Genomic DNA, 12384 nt, shown 5'->3' on the forward strand with positions numbered 1-12384 from the left:
GAACTTGACTCTTGGTATAATTTGCTTTTCTCTTCACATGTAAATGGGTCTATATGATGAAACTAATATTTATATGAATTGCTCAAGCAGCTAAAGAAATGTGCTCACATGGTAGCTGTCCAAACCAAATAGGCTCTATGTGAAGAGTAATCCCCAGCAACTCATCCAGTAGGTTGCAGAACAATTACAGCTCTTCAGGCTTCATCATGTGTATTCTCCAACCCTGAGTAGGGGCCCCAACAGAGGCATGGGGCCCATATCCACCAAGAAGCCGCTGAGAATCTATCCCTAAACACAGAGAACCACAAACATGCCGGCAGGCAGAGCGACAAGCCACCGACAGGAAGTGTGAAAATTAAGGATGAGATGATCCCAAGTCTCCCTCTTCCCGCTCTAACGTGGTGTTGATGCTCGTTGTTAAATGATCTGAAACACTGACATGTGACCATAAAGCAAAAACCAAAAAAATCTGGTGCAGGGCAAATTTCATTTCCTATAGATGTCCAGTACTAACCACTGATGTATGCTCTTCTTTTGTTTTTAGGAAGCTTATTTACCAAATCCGTTGCTTTATAAGTTGATATTTATAGCTGTTTTGCTCCAGTTGTTATATATATATATATATATATATATATATATACAGTATATACATATATATATATATGATGTCATCAACAGGCACAGCCTGAGGCCCACCATTCATTCATTTTAATTCAAACCATACTTCTGCTCTTAATTAGTTGCTGCTGAAAATAATTAAAGACTTGCCTCCAAGTCTAATGAGTGAGTCTGGGGAGCTAAATAAGAAGCTGATGGCCACACGCGTTCCAACATCAATCCAATTATGCCCGTGTCCTTGTCAGGAGCTTCCCCGTGTGAGGGGACAAAACAATTTAAGCCCACGCCCCATGAAACACATCAAAGTGTGTGACTGGCTTACGCAACGTCACCTACCAACTCTGCCTGCTGCACATCCGGTCTCCTTGGAGCTAAGGGGGTTTGCGTTGCTGTTGGGAAGGGGGGAAGGTTATTAGGATGAGTGTGTGTGTGCGTTCAGAGGGATTTCCATTCTGAGCACAGAGCGGTAGGAGGAAGCAGCGCAATTACTCACATTTTTAAATGCAGCCCCATTTCATAAGACTGCCTTATTTATTCACATCTATCCAAATGATTGGACTAGACACGTGTAATTCTGGGGCTGTATAATGTATAACTAATGAAAGTTTCACTTTAGTCCATCCGAGGTTAAACCACATCGACCCCATCAGCACAACCGCACCGCATAGAAATATAACTGAAATTATAGCCAACTTAAAAAAAATTTAATCTTATATACGAGTTACTTTTTTATATTTTTCCACTTTGCAATATAAATTTCACAAAAAATATTCAGAGTTTATGTGCTAAACCAATACAATATGCATGGTTGTAATGTGAAAGGATCTGATTTTGAAGAAACTTCTGCGATTTACCTAAAAGTCAGCTTTTCTTCCAGGGTTGCTTTATGCTTCCATCTTTCCATCCACTCTGACCAGCTTCTCTGTAAGAAGAAGAAGAAAAGTGGAGCTTTAAATCTTTAAACTCTTTTCTAAAAAGCAAAGTAAAACTCCTTTTTTTCAGACTTGATTGTACATCACTCTGATGTGTTTTACATCTGCTTTTTTAACCATGTTACAACTGGTTTTATAGTAATTTGTGTTTTTGTCATGAAAAACTACAAATAAATGTCTATTTGCTTTACATGCTAAAAATACCACGCTGCCATCAGCGACTGTGTATTTGTTGCCTCAGTGTTTTTGCATCCAGGGCAAAATACCATATTTTCCTGAATAGAAGTTGCACTTTTTTAAATAGTTGAGCTGAGTTCTGCGTCTTGTAGTCTGGAAAATATGGTAATTAAATCTTGACCCAAATTACCAGAGAGGTAGTCATGTGGAAAACAAACCAACCAAAAAAAACACACACAAAAAAACAGGATTCATAGTTTTCCTGAAAATCTTCCTAAATTCGGAACGGCGTATTATGCCATTGTAGATATAAAAAAATAAAATGGGAGTAAATTTCTGTCAAAAACTCAAACTTTTAGATTAATCTAACAACTTGGAAATGTTAGAGTTTGAAAAGTCCAGCATTTGCTAGAACAAAATACTCAGAAATTTTTAGATTTTGGAAATTTTCTAGAAAACAAAACAAAACAAAAAACATGGCAACTTCTGAGTTTCTATAGTCAGATTTTTGACTTTTTAAACTCTGAAATTTTGATATTTTGTTTCAAGAGAATTTAAGATTGATCTCAAAATTTTTGAGATTTTGAAGGACATTTACTTTTCTTCCCATCTACAATGCCATATGCCTAGTTTGCATATCAATAAGCTTCTTTTAAACAAAGTAGATTTACTTTTTGTACATTAAAGACACGCTGGCTTAGTGAGTCACCCAGTGAATTAGTAAGTAATTTTCACTTTGGGGAGTACATGTTCTTAAAATGTGTAAGCTATTACAAAGGTCCCCTGAGCCTCGAAAAATGAATGATTTTTTTTGGTTGTATTTCAATTTATTTCACTTCCAACTCGCCAGTTGATTCTAGAAATACAAAAAAAAAAAAAATCCTATCCAAGCACAGACTCCTTTACTAATTGTATAACTAGCATGATGAGTTTAAGGTGGACCTCAATCATAATTTTGTCTGAAAACACTAAGAAAAAAAATGTCATTTGTTTAAAACAAAACTCTGACATCAGTGCAGATTGTACAATATGCAGTCCACTTCTGGATGAGCCACTTGTGTTTTGTGAATGCATTGGGAGCGATGTGAAAATATGTGTGTGTGTGTGTGAGAGAGAGAGGGAGCAATGGGGAGGTTTGCGCTGATCGTAAACAAGAGCAGCGGGAAAACAAATAGGTGGTTCCCCCCCACTGCTTCCTGCCCGGACCCGATCGATGATGCGTGATAAGGCAGTGGTGAGATCTCGGGGTGGGGAGGGAGACAGATGGAGTCGGCGCGGAGTGCAGCATCTGTGGAGCAGCGGCTGTCAAACAAAGCCAAGACACCGGAGGAGCTGTTTTGCATTCCCAGAGAGAGCCGCTGCTGCAGTTAATTAAAAAGCTGTAAATGAAATATGGTCTGCAGATGGGGCAGACTATAGACTGGGGACCCGTCATGGCGTCGTTTTCAGTTTGTAGTGGTATGTTACACGTCTGAATTGAAATTCACTCTTCATCCAATAACATGAGGAATATAGACTTGATGGATGTGCTTTATTTCCAATGGTACATTAACAGTTTTGGTGTTTTATATATTTTACTGCGTGGTATATCCATCAAGTCAACGCCTAATTGAGGAATTACAACAGATCTACAATTTTAAGCATTATTAACAGCACTGGTTGGAAGATATTTTACTAAAAATGTCTATAAAGGGTGTTTTAATACCAAGGGGACAATTAGACAGTAATCCACACCAAGATTTTGTCTAATAGGTGAATTATGACCAAATTTTAGCGACTGAACTGCAGAGAAATCTGAGAATAAAACTGTTTTTAAATCTATTATTTTAACTTATTTTCATAGTTTATAGTTTAACAGTTCGCTGAATCGTAGCAGTTTGCAATTATGTGCGATCTTTCTCTTGACAATGACCTGCATTCCAGGATAATGCAGATTCTGAAATCAAGCAACAGAAAACTTTTGCATAAGGTTAAAATATCGGTAATAAAAAGGAAACTGAGAATTAAGACAGACTCACTTGCTATCTACACTTGGACAATTCATCAAGAAACAAATGCAAAGACGCAAAAGTAGTGTCAAATTCCTGGTCAAAGAAATCCTTGGACGGATCAAGTTTCTTAAACCAACCTTTAGGATTTAGTAAATTACTTCCAAATATTTAGTGCCATTGAAATATCAGTTAAATTTTGTATAACTTATCTGTACCTACTTGAGCCAAACAATTGGAAGTGGGCTCTTGAGTGACATGCATCACCCATGTCTTGCCTCTGACTCCCTACACCAAACTGTTTCGGTCATTGTGACAATAACCACCCCTAAACCTAACTCAATGGCAAAAGATGGAGGAAGCCAATTTTAACTGCTTTTATGTAGGATCTTGTTCTTTTGGTCAATAAACTGCCTTCAATGGATACATTTTTCCACACCCCAATTGATCCTATAACCACTCTTAAACAAGGCACCAAGATACCGACGCCCAGGCTGCAGAAGGCAGGCTAATCCGATACTGAATTTAACTACTAACCAATTCAGTGGCAAAAGAATAATGCAACATTGTATCAGACAAGGCATCTCCAACAAAACTTTGACCAATTGTCCAACACTGGACAATGTAAATGCAGGAACCCTTTGACTTTTACCTGACCCAGAAATGATTTTTAAAAAGCTGTCAAACACCTGAAAGCCCAGAACATCTAAAAAGTAATACATAAAGCAAATTTATAAGAGAGAAGAAAAAAAACTAATCACTTGCTGCCAGCTTGGGGACAAAAATAAAACAATTCCCTTGACTGACAGGTTGATAAGTGCAGAAGCTGCGAGGGGAGGTCACCTTCAGATAAACTAAGGTGTGTTAAATCATTTATCACTGAATATGATAGATGGGAGCAGAAGCTTTAGATGCCAGAAATCACGGGAAGCGACTTGGGAAATAGATGAGGGCCCTGATGCTGTTAGAGCTCCCGACAGGAACCAAATAAACAGCCTGGAGTGAGACTGCAACGTCAGATGACTGAGCAGTGTCAGCGGAGGTGACCTGAAATTAGACAGTTAATGCCGAGGTGTTCAGTTGAAGGTCAGTAATTACAGATGAAGTGAAAGCAAGGTGCTGAATTTTTTATTTTTTTATTTAAATTACTCCGTGACATCACTGCATTACAAAAACAACAAAGTATGTGGTTTTAAGCCATTACTTGTCAGATGAAAAGTAAACTGCATTTTCCAGACACTTCAGTAGATACAGCATGGAGCATCTGCAGTAAAGACAAGATCAGAGACGCAATAGTTCAAATAGATACGTGGAAAAAGAATATCCACTTGCCTAAAACCGACCAAAAGTAAATCTTCAAATCCTCAGACTTATCAAAGCAACAGTGGGACAAACCCAACTTGGCTTTCCGTCTTTTACCGAATAATGACCTAGAAACAAGAGCTGGTGAACCAACGTTAACAAAAAATAAAAATAGGACCTTGGTTGTGACACCAGGATTTGTGGCGTCTAGCTTCAGCAGTGAAACGGTGACCTTGTCCAAGCAACTTTGAATATTCTCACACAAGTTTAGTGGTGCATAGAGGGATGCTACCAACCACTTAATACTTCATTAACCGAGGGGCTAAGCCAAAAACAACCAGGTAAAAAACCAAATCTATAAATGGGGAGTGTTAATAGCCAGCCCAATAGCAGTTTTTATGTACCGTTTCCCTCGATATAACGCAGAGCAACTCAAGAACTCAGTTTCTTACCTGAAAATTAGAGTCTTAAAAAAGGGATAAGTGTTAGGCTTTTATATGTCAAACATTTACACTCCATCAGTGAAACATACATATGCTGGCAGCGACTAGATTATGCTTTAAGAGGCCATTTAAAATTTTGGAGGTTTCAGAATTTTCAGCAGCTTACACCTTGAACTTCAAGCTTTTAATTTATAGTCAGAATTTGTATTTTGTTTTTTCCATTTGAATGTTTTATTTCGCCCTTTTCCGCTGTCATTCAATAAATTGTTGGGGAGTGAAGTTCATGGTGTTCAGTACAGGTTTGGAGAGATCTCCATGGATCGTTTTAGGCACGACAACTTGCAACCGATGCAGGGAAAATGTTAATTAACTTCTCCTGCCACATTCAACATTTACACCGTCTGCTCACTTAAACACACACACATGCAAGTTTGCCATCTCTGCGCTTCCTTTTCACTGCTTCAACGGGGGATGTTCCATGTGTAGATAGATCCTGCTAAATAAAGTAGATACATTCAGTCCATATCTAAAACGGCAGTGTTGCGTTAGTACAGGGAGCCACTTTTCAATGCTGTGCTGTATCTGGACGATTCATTTACTAAACTGAAAACATGGCTCAGGTAGTAGAGTTAAATCCACAGATTTACACACACTGTAGAAAAAGACCCTTTTTTATCTCATTGTCTGACCTTTAAATCAATCTACATTGGACCCTCGCCTATGTGTTCAAAGTGCACATCTAAAATATTCGAAAAGACAAATGCATGCTGGAAATCTGAAATGCCCAGCTGCAATGAGACTTGGCATGTTACTGGTTGGCATTTGCAGAGCAGCCAATCTGGGAGCGCCTTTGATTCTCCTTGGCTAGAGAAGAGGAAGACGTGCCAAGGTGGTTTCCACTCTGCGTTTCAGTGCATGTCAAGGTGTATTTGATGCTTAAACAATTAAAGGCAATTAAATCCTCAAATTATTAAAGATGCAATGTGTAACTTTTACAAACAATGTTTCATTTTTTTCTTACAACCTGTAACTATGGCTTGACAGAATGAGACAATTTAAGAAAAAATAAAATAAAATAATAGAGCTCTGCCTTCTCATTGTGGTCCTACCCCCTACACTGCTATGTCAGAAACAACCAATCAGAGCCAGGTGGGAGACTCTTAGCGCTGTCAATCAAGGTTGTGTCAACGCTGCTCATACCCTTCCTCTTGTTCTCTTCTATGCTACAACTAGTTCCCAACAACTGAACCTGCTGTGAATGCCAAGGCTAGTTAGCATGGCCACCGAATGGGATTAGCACATTAAGCAGCCTGTACACGAGCATGATTGTCTAGGCCCTCCTCCTGGCTCTGATTGGTTGTTTCTGATCAGAAGTGGTGCATTTCTACACATGGCAGTAGGAGTTGGAGTAACACCATGGTGGCAGTTTCAACAAATATATATTTTTTAAAAACTTAAAGTTACATATTGGATCTCTAATTTAGCTGGTAACTGTTCCACAGAGATATTAAGTAAGTATATTATTGTCTTTCTACTAATAACTCTACAATGTATAAATGTGAGTTCCACCCTGTCTACTATTCCTTAACTTATGTTTTTTCAGTAACATCTGTCCTCTTTCCTCTTTCTGCTCTTTGACCTTGACCATATGGCTCCGACAGCGCCCTACTCCTCACCCAGTCCAGACCAACAGCTTAATATGCAGTCATTACTGGCCTTACTCACTTCAATAGAATCTGCTACGGAGGCACCAACGCGGCCACATCCTCATAACTCATCATCCTACCAGTAATTCTGTGCTGGATCTGCTTGCGCTTTGTGTGAGCGATAAGAAATCAACAAGGGTGATAAAGCGTCTGCAGGACTCCTTACTTCCTAAGTGATCAAAGGAGCGGCTCTGATTAGTCACGAGGAGCAGACTTCCTCAGAACGCAGTCCGCCGAGCGTCTCTGTACATCTGACAAGCAGACCTTTTTGTTTTTGGCGGATCTGTGGCCTATTTAAAACACTGGCTGCAGTGGAATCAACACTGACAAAGCAATTGACCTGAACACTTTTGGATTCTGCAGCAACTCTGGTTTGCCAGCAACGTACCGAGGAATCAGGTTACAAACACACGATGTGTGTGTCCAGGATGTGGCACCCTGTCATAGGAAACCGGTGGCGTGTGCTACGGTGTCGCCTGCTGTCCCGCATGTTTTATGACTCCAGCTGAAAGGAATACATACAAACTCACAAGTAGTTTTAGAAACAACTTGCTTTTTCTGCTCAGTAATCATATTAGTGGTTAATATTCTACAAAAATCCATAAAATAAAATCTCAGAGATGCCCCTACGCTGCTGCAGCTCCCAGGAACCCATCATTTGGGCCTGACAATGTTGTTCAAACACTCAACATGCTGATAGTTCAGAAGCAATTGCTTCACAAAAACACTTTGTTTTGCGGTTTGGGTTCTTCTCAATGCTAACCTTCGTAACAAAGTGTAAACAGTGATGATTAAGCAAAAGATTCATGAACAGATAAATTGCAGTTGCCTAATGTGTGCTAATTAACAGCGGCAGTTAGCAATTAGCAAACACCTGGTGAAAGTGCAGGTCTGCAAAGATTATATGAACTACAATTCTCCGGAGAACAGTTGTAAACAGCATAATGGAAAAGCATTGTAACGACATGCTAAAAGGGGAGTGTCGGAAAAGGTAGGAGGTTCTTAAAGAGACGGAACAATTTTGCAGTGATGCAAAAACAAATTTCTGTTAAGTTTTTTTGCTACATACTGTAACTGTGCTTTCATTACAAATGTGCGCAAATCTGTCTGTGTTCTGCTAACATAGAAAAAGCATAACCTCGCAATTGTGGTTTTTCATTAAATAAGAAGTGAAATTAAAATCACACGCGAATAAACTCGTTCATGTGATGTCATTAAAAATCATGGCAGCGACGGATGTAAACAATTACATGAGATATACATTCATAATTCATGGCGTCCATCATCCATCATCCATCATCCATCATAGGAGATGTCGGTTATCGATTATTGAGGCGTTGGAGCGACAAGCCCCTTACACTTGGGAGCATCTACGTATGGAGCACTTTGGGGCAATTGTTGTCGGCCATTTTACAGAGGAGCAATAAATTCAGCAAACTTTTTATGAACTACGCAAAGTTCATGCAAAGTTTGCTGCATATTGTCCAAAAAAATCCCAAAACAAATTTCCTTATTTCCATTAAGCAAATTTATTTTCATAATTTCAACTTACGCAATGTTATGGTTAGTGGAAACAAAGCAATAGTTAGTTGATTATGCTATAAAATGACACTATTTGCCTGGAATACACGATATGGCCCCTTTAAATCAATCACACTTTTGTTCATTTTCCTAAATGTTTATACATATACATTATTCAAGATTGACTCAAGGAGTCGCCCATGAAATTGCAGACATAAACAGCTGAAGTGCATTGCAAATGGCATCTGAATGTTAGTAACATGAATGGTAATTATGACAGCAGCCACAAAATACTTTTCTCACTGCGCTTAAACACACAATTTATTCACAAATAATATATTCACAATATCTATGTGTGTTTCTAATATGCACCACTATACTACAAGTCTAGCCTACATAGTCCTACAAAGATTGATTGAGTGATAAAAACATCATATTACTCATGGCTCATTCTGATCAGCTTAAGGTTAACCAGATTACACAATTATTTAAAAAAAAAGTAACTAAATTATGACGTTTTTTGGCAGACACCCTACAGAGCAGTTTTAAAACTTGACCCCTACTGTCGTACAATAAGAACGAAGTGCGGCGAATAGCCTAGGGGGATGTTAACATTTATCTACAATGTGTGAAGCTCTTATTCATGAGAGCTTGTAAAATTCAATATAACACACGCTCTGCTTAGGCAGCAGCTTTGCTCCCCAAATCTGCTCAGTTTCCTTTGGTTTCGTTTCCCCCCCTCTTCTCCTCTCTTCCCGTCTCATGCTGCAAGCTCTCACACCATCAACCACCACAAAAGCCCGGCTGGTACTGATGGACGGAGACAGCTGCAGTGGAAGTACAAAACATATTAGCGCGCAAATACTCATCTTCGCGGAGAGCGTAACTGGAGCCAGGCACAGATTAGCGACTTTACTTCCCAATTAGCCGGCTCAGTAGGACAGGAAATGGCTTTGACCGGCCTTCTGCTCCCTTTCTTCTCGGTGTATGTGCGCGCCGGGCTCTGTCTGATCTCATTCTGAAGTGTTTACAGCTGCTCCCAGACAGCAGCCCGGTGGCCTGTGGCGGTCACATGTTGTGTTCTCTTCTTGTTCATTTGAAAGTCTTTCATTAATGGAGGAAGGTCTGGAGCCTCAGCGGCAAGTCGGAAGTGTGTCAAAAGCCTGTTGATGGACGCAACGTTACCTTAGAAGAAATAGCGGCACAGTCAAGTACTACGGTTGCAAATCCATGTGTTTTACTACAGGAATCTGTGTGCCTGTAGTGGTACCGGAAAATAAAACTGTGCAACAATAATAATGCAACTTGTATTGAACTCAGTTCTAACTGTGTAACTTCATGTCGCAGCAAATTTCACCGGAATTGAGTTTGCAAGAAAGAAAAAACACAACTTGTACCCATTTAAAAAGAGTCTAAATAGGTGCAAGTTTAATTTATATTAATCTAGTTCATCTAAATTCAAATCTATCATACAGGCAGATTCATATCCATATGCAGGCAATGCAGTTCAGACCAAGGAAGCCATGCAGATTGCATAAAGTCACTGCCATCACTGCAGTTTCTCAAACTCAACACAATTGACAACTGGAGTACTTTTCTATGGAAAAGAAACACAAAGAAGGCAACTACATCATTCAAAAATAGCTCCGTCAATAGCTGTGTCCTTTACAAATGTGAGAAAAACGTTGGCGATATCCTGCTAATGTTGAAAAAAAAAAGAGACCATTTCACTGTGTCATCTTTCCATTCAAAAGAAACGCAATTAAAACCACATGTGAATAAATTCGTACACAAATTAAGTCAGAGGGAAAAAAAGCGACATCCTCCAACTACTTCCCGCCGTCTTCTTCGTCTTTTCCACCAGTAGTAACATTTGGTTGGTGATCATGACTCTCGTGTAATGCAAAAAAAGTGTTTTGTGAAATACACTAATTTCCATACTTTTTCTTATGGGGGAGGGGGGAGAGAAAAGAAGCAAAGAAAAAGTACTGCTTTCTGAATCATTATGTAGCCTATATGAATATGCGACCCAACAGAAAAAGCACATAAAGTTTTATTAAAGCTGAGTGTTTAAATCCTAGACTGAGAAGTAGACAGAGTGCCTGGATCACAGAAGCAAAACTGGGAACTGGACCAAGTTGACTTAAAGATCTGTCTTTTACTTATGCAGAGCTTTATATGGGAGAAACTGAATTCTAAATTCTCATTTTCCTATGAACAGTTCCACACTGTCAAGTTGGAGCAGACCTGAATACACGGCCGCCTTCATTAGTCATTAATTAAGCTTCGGATCTTTTCTGCTATGATGAGCCAAAATTGCTGAAAAGGTTTTCATTTGGTGTGTTTACATGGTTAATTAGAACACCGTGTACACAATGCTGGCTTGGTAAATTCTCAGCACCTGTTAAGATGTGAGCTTTTTTTTTTTTTAGCCTTTTAATAGGACATTTAATCATAGCTGTGTTTTTGCTTTCAAAGTCAGATCATCAAGAAAATTAGGCGAGCTGTATTGCATATGAATTGCATGCCATGTAATTTGTTGATCGTCGTCCATGGAGACGGACATCCACGTCTGTTGCAATAGCCTCTTTTTATAACCATTTATAAGTTATAAACGTTAAAAAAATACCTGGGTTTGTCTACAGAATGCCTTACTCATTGTGAGGTTGGTACTTTCAAACTGGGCACATAGTTTGTTTTGCTAAACTTTTGCCAGCTTGTGGATATGAGCATCAGTTTCCACTCTTTGTATTAATGTATATTAGGGCATATTTGATGTTTGAGTGGTTACAATATACTTCTATAAGCCTTTCTACTTAGTAGCCCTTAAGTAAACAACTACCCTGTAAATGCTGGATACCAACATTTCAACTATCGCGCTCCAAGTTCACACCCCCAATGCTTCGCGTGTCTATGGTTCTTGTCATTGAGTTTGTTTGCAGCAATGTGGTACTTGTACCTTTTTTGCTTTCTTCTTGCTGTATTTATGTGTGAAATGAAACATTCTTAGACATCCTTGATCATTTTGTTTAGCCGCTTTCAGAAATTCAAAGGAACTGGAAGCTAAATGGCAGAGACGTTTTAAAAACATGTTCGTCAGGTTGGATTTTTTTTTTTTAATCAAGTAGAAATTGTTAACCTTCAAGATCTTTTGTGCCATTTACGCATGCAGTGAATAACATTGTGTTTGATGAATACCCGACTTGGGCTGCTCTGTCATGGTGGTTTGCGCGGACGCCTCAAAGAAAGAGGTTTGCTGGTTTAAAGTTCATCTGTGGGTTTTTTCCCGTAATCCTCACAGGGAAGGCTTCACGGCTGTTAGATGTTTTTTTTTTGTTTGTTTGTTTTAATTTGTGAAATGCGAGTCAAACTTGGGTATGCCAGAGTACCAAAGCTATAGATTTGCAACCCTTTTAATGTTAGACGTCAATGACTTTGTTTTGCAACGCTCTCGAACCTTTTTAGACTCAAGCATGCGGTGTCACTTTTGGAGATTAGTCATGTTGCTACAATTTATCCACAGTTATTCTTTTGATGTCACTACATGGTGAATGTGATGTTTAGCATGTGCTCCATCAGATCAATTCTGTTTATTAAAAAGTAAACATGTAAAGGGCGTGCTGTGGTAGAGCAGGGGGTTAGCACGCCCCACGTTTGGAGGCCTTAGTCCTCGACGCGGACGTCGCGGGTTCGACTC

The 12384-nt window shown here is 39.2% G+C and overlaps 1 protein-coding gene across 1 annotated transcript in view; it reads right to left on the bottom strand.

Annotated features, from left to right (window-relative positions):
• Positions 1-12384, bottom strand: part of phlda1 (pleckstrin homology-like domain, family A, member 1) — a 90964-nt gene that overhangs the window by 53560 nt on the left and 25020 nt on the right. The window contains exon 3 of the transcript XR_003598814.1: positions 1473-1540. The gene's annotated coding sequence lies outside the window, so the exon portion shown is untranslated. The remainder of the gene's footprint in view (positions 1-1472; positions 1541-12384) is intronic.

The sequence above is a fragment of the Xiphophorus couchianus genome, chromosome 17, assembly GCF_001444195.1.
Source record: "Xiphophorus couchianus chromosome 17, X_couchianus-1.0, whole genome shotgun sequence".
In the NCBI taxonomy this organism is placed as follows: domain Eukaryota; kingdom Metazoa; phylum Chordata; class Actinopteri; order Cyprinodontiformes; family Poeciliidae; genus Xiphophorus; species Xiphophorus couchianus.